We start from the raw sequence: 13,243 nt of genomic DNA, 5'->3' as shown, positions 1-13,243 counted from the left end.
ACTTTTCAGCAGAGTGCCAAGTGAACTTGCCACAGAATGCTGCACCCAAAGTCCACTCTCAAGTGTAAAGTGACCACCACCTGCTGCCTCAGAAAGAGGACTGAAACACATAAGGTGGCATCTTGGCCATCTCCGTGAAACTTCAACTACCTTTTATAATGGATAAAGTGGTGAATACTTGTAGTTTAGAGTTCTGAGGCCTCCAGCTCAAGCAATGAATGCAGAGCATGGAATGTCCCACCCGATTTTAGTCAATAACGTGTTCATTTTTATGGGTAGCATGGCCGAGCGGTCTAAGGCGCTGGATTAAGGCTCCAGTCTCTTTGGAGGCGTGGGTTCGAATCCCACTGCTGCCAAACTCCTTTTAACAAAATCCCTACCCTCTAGGGCTCAAGCTTCTCTGATCTTGCTCCTGCAATTTACTGCAGTTCCTTTCCCAACTCACTGGAATCTCAAAAAACACTTACCTCTCTGCTTTAGCAGCATTAGAAAAGCTGCAATCATTGCATGTTTTGTTTGATACATGATACATACATATAATATGCATGTTGTGCACATATTACATACATGCTACACACACTACACACATATGACATACATGTTACACACATGTGACACACGTGCTACTTACATATTACACACATAGTTCACACATATTACACAAATGTTACATACATATGATATACATGTTGCATGCATGTTACATACATGTCACACTCATGTTACACACCATTTAGACACAATTTTACACACATGTCACATGCATGTTACACATATTACACACATATAACATACATGTCATACACATCACATACATGCTACACACATATGCCATGCATGTCACACACATGTTACATTAATATGACACACATATGACATGCATGTTGCACATATCTTACATACATGTTACACACATATGGCATGCATATGACATGCATGGTACACACATGTTACATACATGTTACACATATGACACACAATACACATATGGCATACATATCACACATATTACATACGTGTTACACACATATTACACAGATTATACATACATATGACATACATGTTGAATGCATGTTACATACATGTCATACACTTATGAAATACATGTTACACACGTTACATACATATGACACACATGACATACATGTTACATACATGTCACATACAAACAATGAATGCAGAGCATGGAATGTAGACTGTCATGCCTCTTTTTAGTCCTTAGCAAGAGCACTTTCACAGGTAGCATGGCCGAGCGGTCTAAGGCGCTGGATTTAGGCTCCAGTCTCTTTGGAGGCGTGGGTTCAAATCCCACTGCTGCCAAGCTCTTTTAACAAATGCCTATCCTTGATTGCTCAAGCGTCTCTGAAGTTTCTGCTGCACTTTGCTGGCATTCCTTTGCTCAACACACTGGAATCTCAGAACAGCAGCATTAGGAAATTGCATGCTTTGGTTGAAAAGTCTTCCAAAAGGGCACACTTTTGATGAGATGACTAGTGAAATCTTGTCAACGTTACAAAACAAGTCCAACTGAACGTGATTACCTCTCCTGTAAGCTAGATTCCACATTAACACTTTAAGTGTGCACACCAAAAAACAAGCAGTACTAATGAAAAGCTGGCACACTTTTCAGCAGAGTGCCAAGTGAACTTGCCACAGAATGCTGCACCCAAAGTCCACTCTCAAGTGTAAAGTGACCACCACCTGCTGCCTCAGAAAGAGGACTGAAACACATAAGGTGGCATCTTGGCCATCTCCGTGAAACTTCAACTACCTTTTATAATGGATAAAGTGGTGAATACTTGTAGTTTAGAGTTCTGAGGCCTCCAGCTCAAGCAATGAATGCAGAGCATGGAATGTCCCACCCGATTTTAGTCGATAACGTGTTCACTTTTATGGGTAGCATGGCCGAGCGGTCTAAGGCGCTGGATTAAGGCTCCAGTCTCTTTGGAGGCGTGGGTTCGAATCCCACTGCTGCCAAACTCCTTTTAACAAAATCCCTACCCTCTAGGGCTCAAGCTTCTCTGATCTTGCTCCTGCAATTTACTGCAGTTCCTTTCCCAACTCACTGGAATCTCAAAAAACACTTACCTCTCTGCTTTAGCAGCATTAGAAAAGCTGCAATCATTGCATGTTTTGTTTGATACATGATACATACATATAATATGCATGTTGTGCACATATTACATACATGCTACACACACTACACACATATGACATACATGTTACACACATGTGACACACGTGCTACTTACATATTACACACATAGTTCACACATATTACACAAATGTTACATACATATGATATACATGTTGCATGCATGTTACATACATGTCACACTCATGTTACACACCATTTAGACACAATTTTACACACATGTCACATGCATGTTACACATATTACACACATATAACATACATGTCATACACATCACATACATGCTACACACATATGCCATGCATGTCACACACATGTTACATTAATATGACACACATATGGGGGCGTAGCGACCGCCGAACATGATGGCCGCAAGTGCTTAGAGCTCCGCTCGGCCGACGGGGAACCATCGAAATATCGACGCTTGGTCGCACGCCGGAATCGCCGCCTCGGCTTGACAATCCGCCGTAGAAGCGAGCGGTCCCGGCGACATGAAGAAAAAGCTCCGCGCGGCGGAGAAAATGCTTAAATTACCGGATTTTTTTCCGGCTGTCTCCCGCGGACCACAGGAAAATGGCGGCGAGAGACATAATCACAGGCCAGCCTCAAGCGCTCCAGTGCCACCTTCCGGTCCGGAAGTGCTGCGGAAGGAGAAGGAGAGGAACGCGGATGTCGAACAAACTATGCAAGCCACACGGAGCAGTGGCAGTTCCTCTCCATGTGACTCTCCCACAACGAGAAGCCCGGCGAAATCCAAGCCCAGGCTTGATCCAGATATCCCCGCACATCGCAATAAGTACTCGGCCCTGGACATGGAGGTGAGTGGTGCCCATGACAAGGACCCAGGCTCAAACTCCCCAGTGGATCCAATCGCCATGTTTCCAACTACAGGGCAATCGATATCGGATATTACACTCAAAGAAATGCTCATGTCGCTTAGATCATCGCTACAGTCTGATATGTTGTCGTGCCTCCAACAATGTAGAGCTGAAATCACTGAATTGGGAGGCAGGGTGCATCAAGTTGAAACACAGATGAGTGATGTTACGGTATCTTTCAATGCACTTGTTGACTCCCATATGTCCCAGCAGGACTCTATTTCTAAAATACAAGCGAAATTAGCAGACCTCGAGGACCGTTCCCGCAGGAACAATTTGAAAATAAGGGGCATACCGGAAACTGTCACGACGCAACAGCTTCAGTCCTATGCCACAGACCTATTCCATGCTGTAGCACCATCATTGTCCCCATTAGATCTGAAGATAGATAGGATTCACAGAGTTCCCAAACCCTCCTTCTTGCCGCAAGAAGTCCCGAGAGATGTACTCCTGCGAATCCATTTCTTCCAGACTAAGGAACTACTTTTGGATGCCTTCCGCAAAGCGGAGAACATTCCAGAACAAGCTGCAAACTTACAAGTGCTCCCGGACCTTTCGCAATACACACTGCAACTGCGACGTAACATGGCGACAGTCACCAAAGCGCTTAGAAACCACAAAATAATGTATAAATGGAAATATCCGGCTAAATTGATTGTTTCTCATCAGGGCACCACTCACTTGATTACCTCATTGGAAGATGGCATACGCCTTATCCGCCAGTGGCAAATCCTACCGCCTGACACAAGTGAAGATTCACCTCCGCTGCACAAGACCCCACCTGGTAAAGTACACCAAGAATGGCAATTACAACAGCGCAGAAGACCCAATTCGAGGCGTACCTGATTAACCCAGCATAACGCGACCTACTACGCACAGTAGGGCTCCCCGAAGGCCTAAGGTACCGTACACCGTACCGCAGCTCCCTACAGTTGGGCGGCCAGTCTGTCTGGTCCGTCTGGACTTATTTGTATGTTTTTGAAAGTTTTCCGTTTGTTTTCTTTTTGTTTTTTCTTGACATTTTGGAGATTATACTTGGCTACTATGCTCGCAGCTGTCAATTTCCCAACATCTCCGAAGACAGTTCTGGACATTACCCTGTTTCTGATTGTTTGCCTTCCTCACCGCTACTCTTGGCAGTCATCCTGGATATTGACTGTCACGAAGTTCTACCTATGCTTTGATTTTGCTCCATGCCTAACTAAACATTTATTGGAGGACATACTGACTGTTACATCTGAACCCTTTCCAACTACGAAACTATTATGCCAACTACCCACGACCAAGGTCACCATCGACTGCCTTATCGCCCCACAAATTTGAATGTCATTTAAGATCTTGACGATCAACGCACGGGGCCTTAACCACCCGGCTAAAAGAAGATCCCTACGGAGAGAGGCTATCCAGCACAAAGCAGACATTCTAGCAGTCCAAGAGACTCACTTTAATATTGCAGCTACGCCTAGATGTTCTCACCCGAACTTCCCGCATGTGTTCCTGTCATCTGCTTCGGCGAAGAAGAGAGGAGTGATGCTCGCAGTGAGAGATACGGTGGTATTTGAACTGAAAGACTCCTTTTGCGACCCAGATGGTCGATACATTATTCTGGTTTGTACCATAAATAAGCTCCCTATCACATTATCATGTATATATGCTCCCAACTCGCATCAACTCCAATTTGTAAAACGTGTCACCAAAAAAATATCAGAGATGCGAGTTGGGAGTATATTAATTTGTGGTGACTTCAATATGGTAGTAGATGATAATCTAGACTCTTCCTCCCGCACCACAAATCGTAACCCAAATTTTCGGGACCTTCTTATCAAAGAAGATTTGTATGATGCGTGGCGCTGTTTAAATGCAAACGATAGAATGTATACTTATTACTCTCCCCGACACAACTCATATTCCAGGTTGGATATGTTCTTAGTAGATAAGTTGCTGTTGCAGAGAATCTCCCACTCTGCAATTTATGATATCACGTGGTCAGACCACGCCCCAGTGCTTCTCCAAATAGATGGTGGGAGTGCTTTTGCCGCAGCCCGGTTATGGCATTGCAATGACTATATTATACAGGATCCTAAACTACAAAAAGACATCGCCAACCAGTTGAAAGAATTCTTTCACTTTAATACCCCCGCTGACACGAACCCCTTTACAAATTGGAATGCCCACAAGGCTTATATCCGGGGAATCCTTATCAAATTGAACACAATAGCCCACAAGGCCTGCTCGGCTAAGATTACAGAACTCACAGCCGCACTACGTAAGCTTGAAAAAGAGAACCAACTCACTCCTACAACTGCCACTGCCTCGAACCTAGCCAACACTCGCTCACAACTCAGGGAACTATTTTGCACTCAACACGACCAATATATGAACAAGCTAAAATTAAACTACTATGCTAATAACAACAAGGCAGGTAAACTTCTAGCGAATAGACTAAAACAAAGAAGATCCAAAACGGTAATCCCCCATTTGTACTACCCAGACGTATCCAAGAAAATAGAAAACCCACAGAAAATCGCTAATGCATTCGCGGACTACTACTCGTCACTATATAACTTAAGAAACGACCCCAATGTCACCCAACCTAATAGAGAGGATATAGCCAAATTTTTAGCTACTATCAATCTACCCTCACTATCAGAGTCCCAGCTTCAAACTTTGAATGACCCGTTCTCAATTCCAGAATTAGAAAAAGCCATAGCATCCCTCCCCCTTAATAAAGCTCCTGGCCCAGACGGTTTATCCAATGGATATTACAAAACCTTTATCAAGATTTTGACCCCAAACCTCATATCATTATTCAACGAAGCCAGGAAAAAAGGTTCCTTCCCACCTGAAATGTTAAAAGCTTATGTAATCACACTACCAAAACCAGGCAAAACCCCCGACATGCCTGCAAATTTCCGCCCCATCTCTCTTCTCAATGGAGATGTAAAAATTTACGCAAAGATGCTCGCTAACAGATTATATGATCTTATCCCAGACTTGGTGAAGCCAGATCAGACGGGCTTCACCAAAGGCCGTCAGGCATCAGATGCCACAAGACGCCTTTTGAATATCATTGATCAAGCTGAGACCCGGGGAACGCCTTCTCTGCTCCTGTCAGTGGACGCAGAGAAGGCGTTCGATAGGGTCCACTGGGGCTATATGGAGGCAGTCTTGCGGAAATTCGGTTTTCAAGGAGAATCTCTATCAGCTATTATGGCCCTTTATTCAAACCCAATAGCGCAGGTCTACACTTCAGGACTATTATCAAAGGAATTTAAAATAACGAATGGAACCCGCCAGGGGTGCCCATTATCGCCATCAATTTTTAATCTAATGATGGAGCCCTTGGCGGAGACCATTCGTGCCCATCCCCATATATCAGGCTTTAAGTTCAATAGGGTTAACCATGTCATAAGTCTCTTTGCGGATGACGTTATACTATTGCTCACCAACCCCTCTCTCTCACTCCAATTCGCCCACAACATTCTCAATGAATTTGGTAAACTATCTTACTATAAAGTAAATTTCAATAAGTCCCTAATATTAGATTTAGGCGTTCATCATCTTACTAAAACTAGTTTAAAATCTGCCTTCCCATATATGTGGGCAGAGAAATCTATTCCATACCTGGGGGTTCAGCTTGCGGCCAATACCTCACGGATAGCCGAGATTAATATTAAACTGTTGACTTCGGAAATTCGGAAATCACTGGACAATATGGCCAAAACTGAACTCTCCTGGGCGGGCAGAATTGCATCCTATAAAATGATCATTCTCTCCAAAATATTGTACGTGTTCAGAACACTTCCCATTCCATTTAAAGCCTCCTATTTCAACGAACTGAACAGATCCCTCAAGTTGTATATCTGGCAAGGGAAAAGAGCTCGCTGCTCACATGCTATTCTTACTAGGCATAAGAAAGGAGGGGGGATGGGGCTCCCGGATCTAAAAGATTATTACTGGGCTTCTCTTCTTGCACAGTCCAAAAGCTGGTTCCAGGAATCGTCTCCCCCATTATGGGTGAATATAGAAGCGTCTGTCAATAAGGCGTATCCTTTAAGTTTACTACTGATAGCAGATTCCTGGAAACAACTGTCGCTTACATCCCTGTCTCCAACCACTAAGGCCACACTTCTTGCGTGGAGGTACCTTATGTCCCAACCTAATCATGCAGATAAACTCACCGCCTTAAAAATTCCACTGCAGACACTAAGTATACTTCTTCCCTATAGTCATATTCACAAATGGATAGATTTAGGAATAGAAACAGTGGAGGATCTTCTTGACAATGGCACTTTGATGCCTTTTAACATTTTACAGAGTAAATATAATCTACCTACCTCTCATATTATGCTGTATAAGCAAGTCTCATCATTCTTAACTAAACATTCCATTCCGGTTATACAAATAAACACCCAGGTATGGCAGTTTCTGACGTCACAACACAGTAAACGAAGAGGCATATCTCTTATCTACAATCTATTACAATCCAAACTAGAGTTCCTCAAAACTCCAAACATACTGTCCTGGGAAAAAGATCTGGACATATCACCCGACCCCGACCATTGGCGGGTTGCCTTGCATTACAATTATAAAGCCACACACTGCATCAATCACTGGGAACTGACCCAAAAAATCCTCACTAAATGGTACAGGACACCCTTTCAATTAGCTAGAATATTCCCTACGCATTCCCAATTATGCTGGAGAAATTGTGAGTCAACCGGAACAATCCTACACATTTTCTGGCAGTGTAAAAATCTAACTAGTTTCTGGAGAAAAATATTCACGGTCTTGGCCGAAATTACCGGCATATTACAGAAACCAAACCCAGCTCTGGCCATTCTCCATTTAGGTTTACATAACTACCCTTATCAATACCGGACGGTTGTGACGCATGTTTTAACCACAGCAAAACTGATAATTGCCAGGCACTGGAAAAATATCCTCTCTCCGAATCCCTCTGAGGTAACGGCTCAAGTGAATATTAACTATCATTACGAAAGGTTATTATCAATTAGAAATAATTCTTGCTTGACTTTTGACAAAAACTGGAATTGTTGGAAGGAATGGTATGGCCGTTGATGTCCCTAAAAACATATTGTCCACGTCATTACTAGGTAGTGGAAGCAAATTGTTCGTTTAGGAAGTCAATTATTTGTTAATCATCTTATAGGCGATCTTCCAGCTGGAATGTATGTTTATTCAACCTCAAACGAGGGACCTCCTCTGGCGCAGTGTGATCCCAATTGGGGCGCTAGAGAGGTTCGGGCATGTCCCTTAGCCGTAAATTCCAGCTGGAGTGATCGCGGTACACTGTTCATTACAAACATCACATGTATGTTTCAATAATAATGTTCTCATTCGAGTTCAATATACTCTATTTTATTTCATTTTATTTTACTTTGAATGTTACAATGTATTATTCAAGTGATCTTGTTCAACACTCTACTTGTAACTGTGAAATTTAATAAAAATTATATTTAAAAAAAAAAAAAATATGACACACATATGACATGCATGTTGCACATATCTTACATACATGTTACACACATATGGCATGCATATGACATGCATGGTACACACATGTTACATACATGTTACACATATGACACACAATACACATATGGCATACATATCACACATATTACATACGTGTTACACACATATTACACAGATTATGCATACATATGACATACATGTTGAATGCATGTTACATACATGTCATACACTTATGAAATGCATGTTACACACGTTACATACATATGACACACATGACATACATGTTACGTACATGTCACATACAAACAATGAATGCAGAGCATGGAAGGTAGACTGTCGTGCCTCTTTTTAGTCCTTAGCAAGAGCACTTTCACAGGTAGCATGGCCGAGCGGTCTAAGGCGCTGGATTTAGGCTCCAGTCTCTTTGGAGGCGTGGGTTCAAATCCCACTGCTGCCAAGCTCTTTTAACAAATGCCTATCCTTGATTGCTCAAGCGTCTCTGAAGTTTCTGCTGCACTTTGCTGGCATTCCTTTGCTCAACACACTGGAATCTCAGAACAGCAGCATTAGGAAATTGCATGCTTTGGTTGAGAAGTCTTCCAAAAGGGCACACTTTTGATGAGATGACTAGTGAAATCTTGTCAACGTTACAAAACAAGTCCAACTGAACGTGATTACCTCTCCTGTAAGCTAGATTCCACATTAACACTTTAAGTGTGCACACCAAAAAACAAGCAGTACTAATGAAAAGCTGGCACACTTTTCAGCAGAGTGCCAAGTGAACTTGCCACAGAATGCTGCACCCAAAGTCCACTCTCAAGTGTAAAGTGACCACCACCTGCTGCCTCAGAAAGAGGACTGAAACACATAAGGTGGCATCTTGGCCATCTCCGTGAAACTTCAACTACCTTTTATAATGGATAAAGTGGTGAATACTTGTAGTTTAGAGTTCTGAGGCCTCCAGCTCAAGCAATGAATGCAGAGCATGGAATGTCCCACCCGATTTTAGTCGATAACGTGTTCATTTTTATGGGTAGCATGGCCGAGCGGTCTAAGGCGCTGGATTAAGGCTCCAGTCTCTTTGGGGGCGTGGGTTCGAATCCCACTGCTGCCAAACTCCTTTTAACAAAATCCCTACCCTCTAGGGCTCAAGCTTCTCTGATCTTGCTCCTGCAATTTACTGCAGTTCCTTTCCCAACTCACTGGAATCTCAAAAAACACTTACCTCTCTGCTTTAGCAGCATTAGAAAAGCTGCAATCATTGCATGTTTTGTTTGATACATGATACATACATATAATATGCATGTTGTGCACATATTACATACATGCTACACACACTACACACATATGACATACATGTTACACACATGTGACACACGTGCTACTTACATATTACACACATAGTTCACACATATTACATACGTGTTACACACATATTACACAGATTATACATACATATGACATACATGTTGAATGCATGTTACATACATGTCATACACTTATGAAATACATGTTACACACGTTACATACATATGACACACATGACATACATGTTACGTACATGTCACATACAAACAATGAATGCAGAGCATGGAATGTAGACTGTCATGCCTCTTTTTAGTCCTTAGCAAGAGCACTTTCACAGGTAGCATGGTTTGGGTTAAGGTATCCCCGCGCTGTCGTCAAGGGCCTAAACTATTTAAAAGGATAGGTTGCAGCAAACTACCGACAGGGGTATGAACCCTAACCCCCAGATAATAAAAATGAAAATCAAACAGATGGTGTTGCGCTACCTGAACTAGATATAAATATACAGAGCCTAATACTGGAAGAAATAAAATCTAGCTATAAATCAACTAGCCTATCTTAAATAAAAATTAAGGTGCCTTGTGCTATGAAAAAAAAAAAAAAAAAACAGATAGTAACCAGTGTATTATAAAACTTAAATTCCAGAAATCATGTGTTTATATATCAACATAAATAGCTCTAAGTAAAAGGGAAAAATATTCCATAAAGTGCAAATGTCTTATATTAAAACGTGCAATTCATAGTGCATGATTACAAAAAGTTGGTAAAATACAGTCTTTAGTGAAATTAAATGAAGTGCCAGTGATAATTAGTTCCGTAATCTTCTTAATAAAAAATATTAAATATGTATATAAGACAGTCTATATATAAGCTGAAATAGGTGCTCAGTGACTTGTTCAGTGCTTCTCAAAAAGAAAAAAACAGGTGCCAGCAATCGTGTTGTAATTTCTGTGTCTCCAGTATACACGGCACACTAGGTAAAATGGCCCCTTACCTTACTGCTGTAAGGTAAACAGCAAATCAAGCAGCAAAAACAAGGGTCCAGGGATTCTATCCCAATTCCTAGCAGGTGGATATTGGTCCCCTCAGGTAGGTATTTTTCCTCTCAGATAGTTTCCATATAGATCTTTGGCTTCAGTATAACTCCCAGAGGTCTCTTCCTTGAGATTCTCCTTCTTAGGATAATGTAGTCTCATGCATTCCCTTCTGTCTTGGGCAGGACCAAATGAGAAATTATGGAAAGCAATCCTCCCATATGTTGAATTAAGGAGTGATCTCTTCCTAGTGGAGCGCAGTGGAGGAGTGACTATCACTCCTCCACTGCGCTCCACTAGGAAGAGATCACTCCTTAATTCAACATATGGGAGGATTGCTTTCCATAATTTCTCATTTGGTCCTGCCCAAGACAGAAGGGAATGCATGAGACTACATTATCCTAAGAAGGAGAATCTCAAGGAAGAGACCTCTGGGAGTTATACTGAAGCCAAAGATCTATATGGAAACTATCTGAGAGGAAAAATACCTACCTGAGGGGACCAATATCCACCTGCTAGGAATTGGGATAGAATCCCTGGACCCTTGTTTTTACTGCTTGATTTGCTGTTTACCTTACAGCAGTAAGGTAAGGGGCCATTTCACAGGTAGCATGACCGAGCGGTCTAAGGCGCTGGATTTAGGCTCCAGTCTCTTTGGAGGCGTGGGTTCAAATCCCACTGCTGCCAAGCTCTTTTAACAAATGCCTATCCTTGATTGCTCAAGCGTCTCTGAAGTTTCTGCTGCACTTTGCTGGCATTCCTTTGCTCAACACACTGGAATCTCAGAACAGCAGCATTAGGAAATTGCATGCTTTGGTTGAGAAGTCTTCCAAAAGGGCACACTTTTGATGAGATGACTAGTGAAATCTTGTCAACGTTACAAAACAAGTCCAACTGAACGTGATTACCTCTCCTGTAAGCTAGATTCCACATTAACACTTTAAGTGTGGACACCAAAAAACAAGCAGTACTAATGAAAAGCTGGCACACTTTTCAGCAGAGTGCCAAGTGAACTTGCCACAGAATGCTGCACCCAAAGTCCACTCTCAAGTGTAAAGTGACCACCACCTGCTGCCTCAGAAAGAGGACTGAAACACATAAGGTGGCATCTTGGCCATCTCCGTGAAACTTCAACTACCTTTTATAATGGATAAAGTGGTGAATACTTGTAGTTTAGAGTTCTGAGGCCTCCAGCTCAAGCAATGAATGCAGAGCATGGAATGTCCCACCTGATTTTAGTCAATAACGTGTTCATTTTTTATGGGTAGCATGGCCGAGCGGTCTAAGGCGCTGGATTAAGGCTCCAGTCTCTTTGGGGGCATGGGTTCGAATCCCACTGCTGCCAAACTCCTTTTAACAAAATCCCTACCCTCTAGGGCTCAAGCTTCTCTGATCTTGCTCCTGCAATTTACTGCAGTTCCTTTCCCAACTCACTGGAATCTCAAAAAACACTTACCTCTCTGCTTTAGCAGCATTAGAAAAGCTGCAATCATTGCATGTTTTGTTTGATACATGATACATACATATAATATGCATGTTGTGCACATATTACATACATGCTACACACTACACACATATGACATACATGTTACACACATGTGACACACGTGCTACTTACATATTACACACATAGTTCACACATATTACACAAATGTTACATACATATGATATACATGTTGCATGCATGTTACATACATGTCACACTCATGTTACACACCATTTAGACACAATTTTACACACATGTCACATGCATGTTACACATATTACACACATATAACATACATGTCATACACATCACATACATGCTACACACATATGCCATGCATGTCACACACATGTTACATTAATATGACACACATATGACATGCATGTTGCACATATCTTACATACATGTTACACACATATGGCATGCATATGACATGCATGGTACACACATGTTACATACATGTTACACATATGACACACAATACACATATGGCATACATATCACACATATTACATACGTGTTACACACATATTACACAGATTATACATACATATGACATACATGTTGAATGCATGTTACATACATGTCATACACTTATGAAATACATGTTACACACGTTACATACATATGACACACATGACATACATGTTACGTACATGTCACATACAAACAATGAATGCAGAGCATGGAATGTAGACTGTTGTGCCTCTTTTTAGTCCTTAGCAAGAGCGCTTTCACAGGTAGCATGGCCGAGCGGTCTAAGGCGCTGGATTTAGGCTCCAGTCTCTTTGGAGGCGTGGGTTCAAATCCCACTGCTGCCAAGCTCTTTTAACAAATGCCTATCCTTGATTGCTCAAGCGTCTCTGAAGTTTCTGCTGCACTT

The 13,243-nt window shown here is 42.0% G+C and overlaps 8 non-coding genes across 8 annotated transcripts; all 8 read left to right on the top strand.

Annotated features, from left to right (window-relative positions):
- The first annotated feature begins 274 nt into the window (after window positions 1-274).
- TRNAL-AAG (transfer RNA leucine (anticodon AAG)) lies at window positions 275-356 on the top strand. The gene has a single exon. It is a non-coding gene; the product is annotated as a tRNA-Leu (tRNA).
- An 882-nt stretch (window positions 357-1,238) lies between these two features.
- Window positions 1,239-1,320, top strand: TRNAL-UAG (transfer RNA leucine (anticodon UAG)). The gene has a single exon. It is a non-coding gene; the product is annotated as a tRNA-Leu (tRNA).
- Window positions 1,321-1,895: 575 nt separating this feature from the next.
- TRNAL-AAG (transfer RNA leucine (anticodon AAG)) lies at window positions 1,896-1,977 on the top strand. Its single transcript has one exon. It is a non-coding gene; the product is annotated as a tRNA-Leu (tRNA).
- Window positions 1,978-8,907: 6,930 nt separating this feature from the next.
- Window positions 8,908-8,989, top strand: TRNAL-UAG (transfer RNA leucine (anticodon UAG)). Its single transcript has one exon. It is a non-coding gene; the product is annotated as a tRNA-Leu (tRNA).
- A 575-nt stretch (window positions 8,990-9,564) lies between these two features.
- On the top strand, window positions 9,565-9,646 carry TRNAL-AAG (transfer RNA leucine (anticodon AAG)). Its single transcript has one exon. It is a non-coding gene; the product is annotated as a tRNA-Leu (tRNA).
- Window positions 9,647-11,479: 1,833 nt separating this feature from the next.
- On the top strand, window positions 11,480-11,561 carry TRNAL-UAG (transfer RNA leucine (anticodon UAG)). The gene has a single exon. It is a non-coding gene; the product is annotated as a tRNA-Leu (tRNA).
- Window positions 11,562-12,137: 576 nt separating this feature from the next.
- On the top strand, window positions 12,138-12,219 carry TRNAL-AAG (transfer RNA leucine (anticodon AAG)). The gene has a single exon. It is a non-coding gene; the product is annotated as a tRNA-Leu (tRNA).
- Window positions 12,220-13,099: 880 nt separating this feature from the next.
- On the top strand, window positions 13,100-13,181 carry TRNAL-UAG (transfer RNA leucine (anticodon UAG)). The gene has a single exon. It is a non-coding gene; the product is annotated as a tRNA-Leu (tRNA).
- Window positions 13,182-13,243: the final 62 nt, after the last annotated feature.

This window comes from Lithobates pipiens, unplaced genomic scaffold (genome assembly GCF_037356315.1).
Source record: "Lithobates pipiens isolate NorthernLeopardFrog02 unplaced genomic scaffold, aLitPip1_a1.2 Scaffold_28, whole genome shotgun sequence".
Lineage (NCBI taxonomy): Eukaryota > Metazoa > Chordata > Amphibia > Anura > Ranidae > Lithobates > Lithobates pipiens.
The sequence above is the reverse complement of the archived record's forward strand: the minus strand, read 5'-3'. Positions and strand labels throughout refer to the sequence as shown.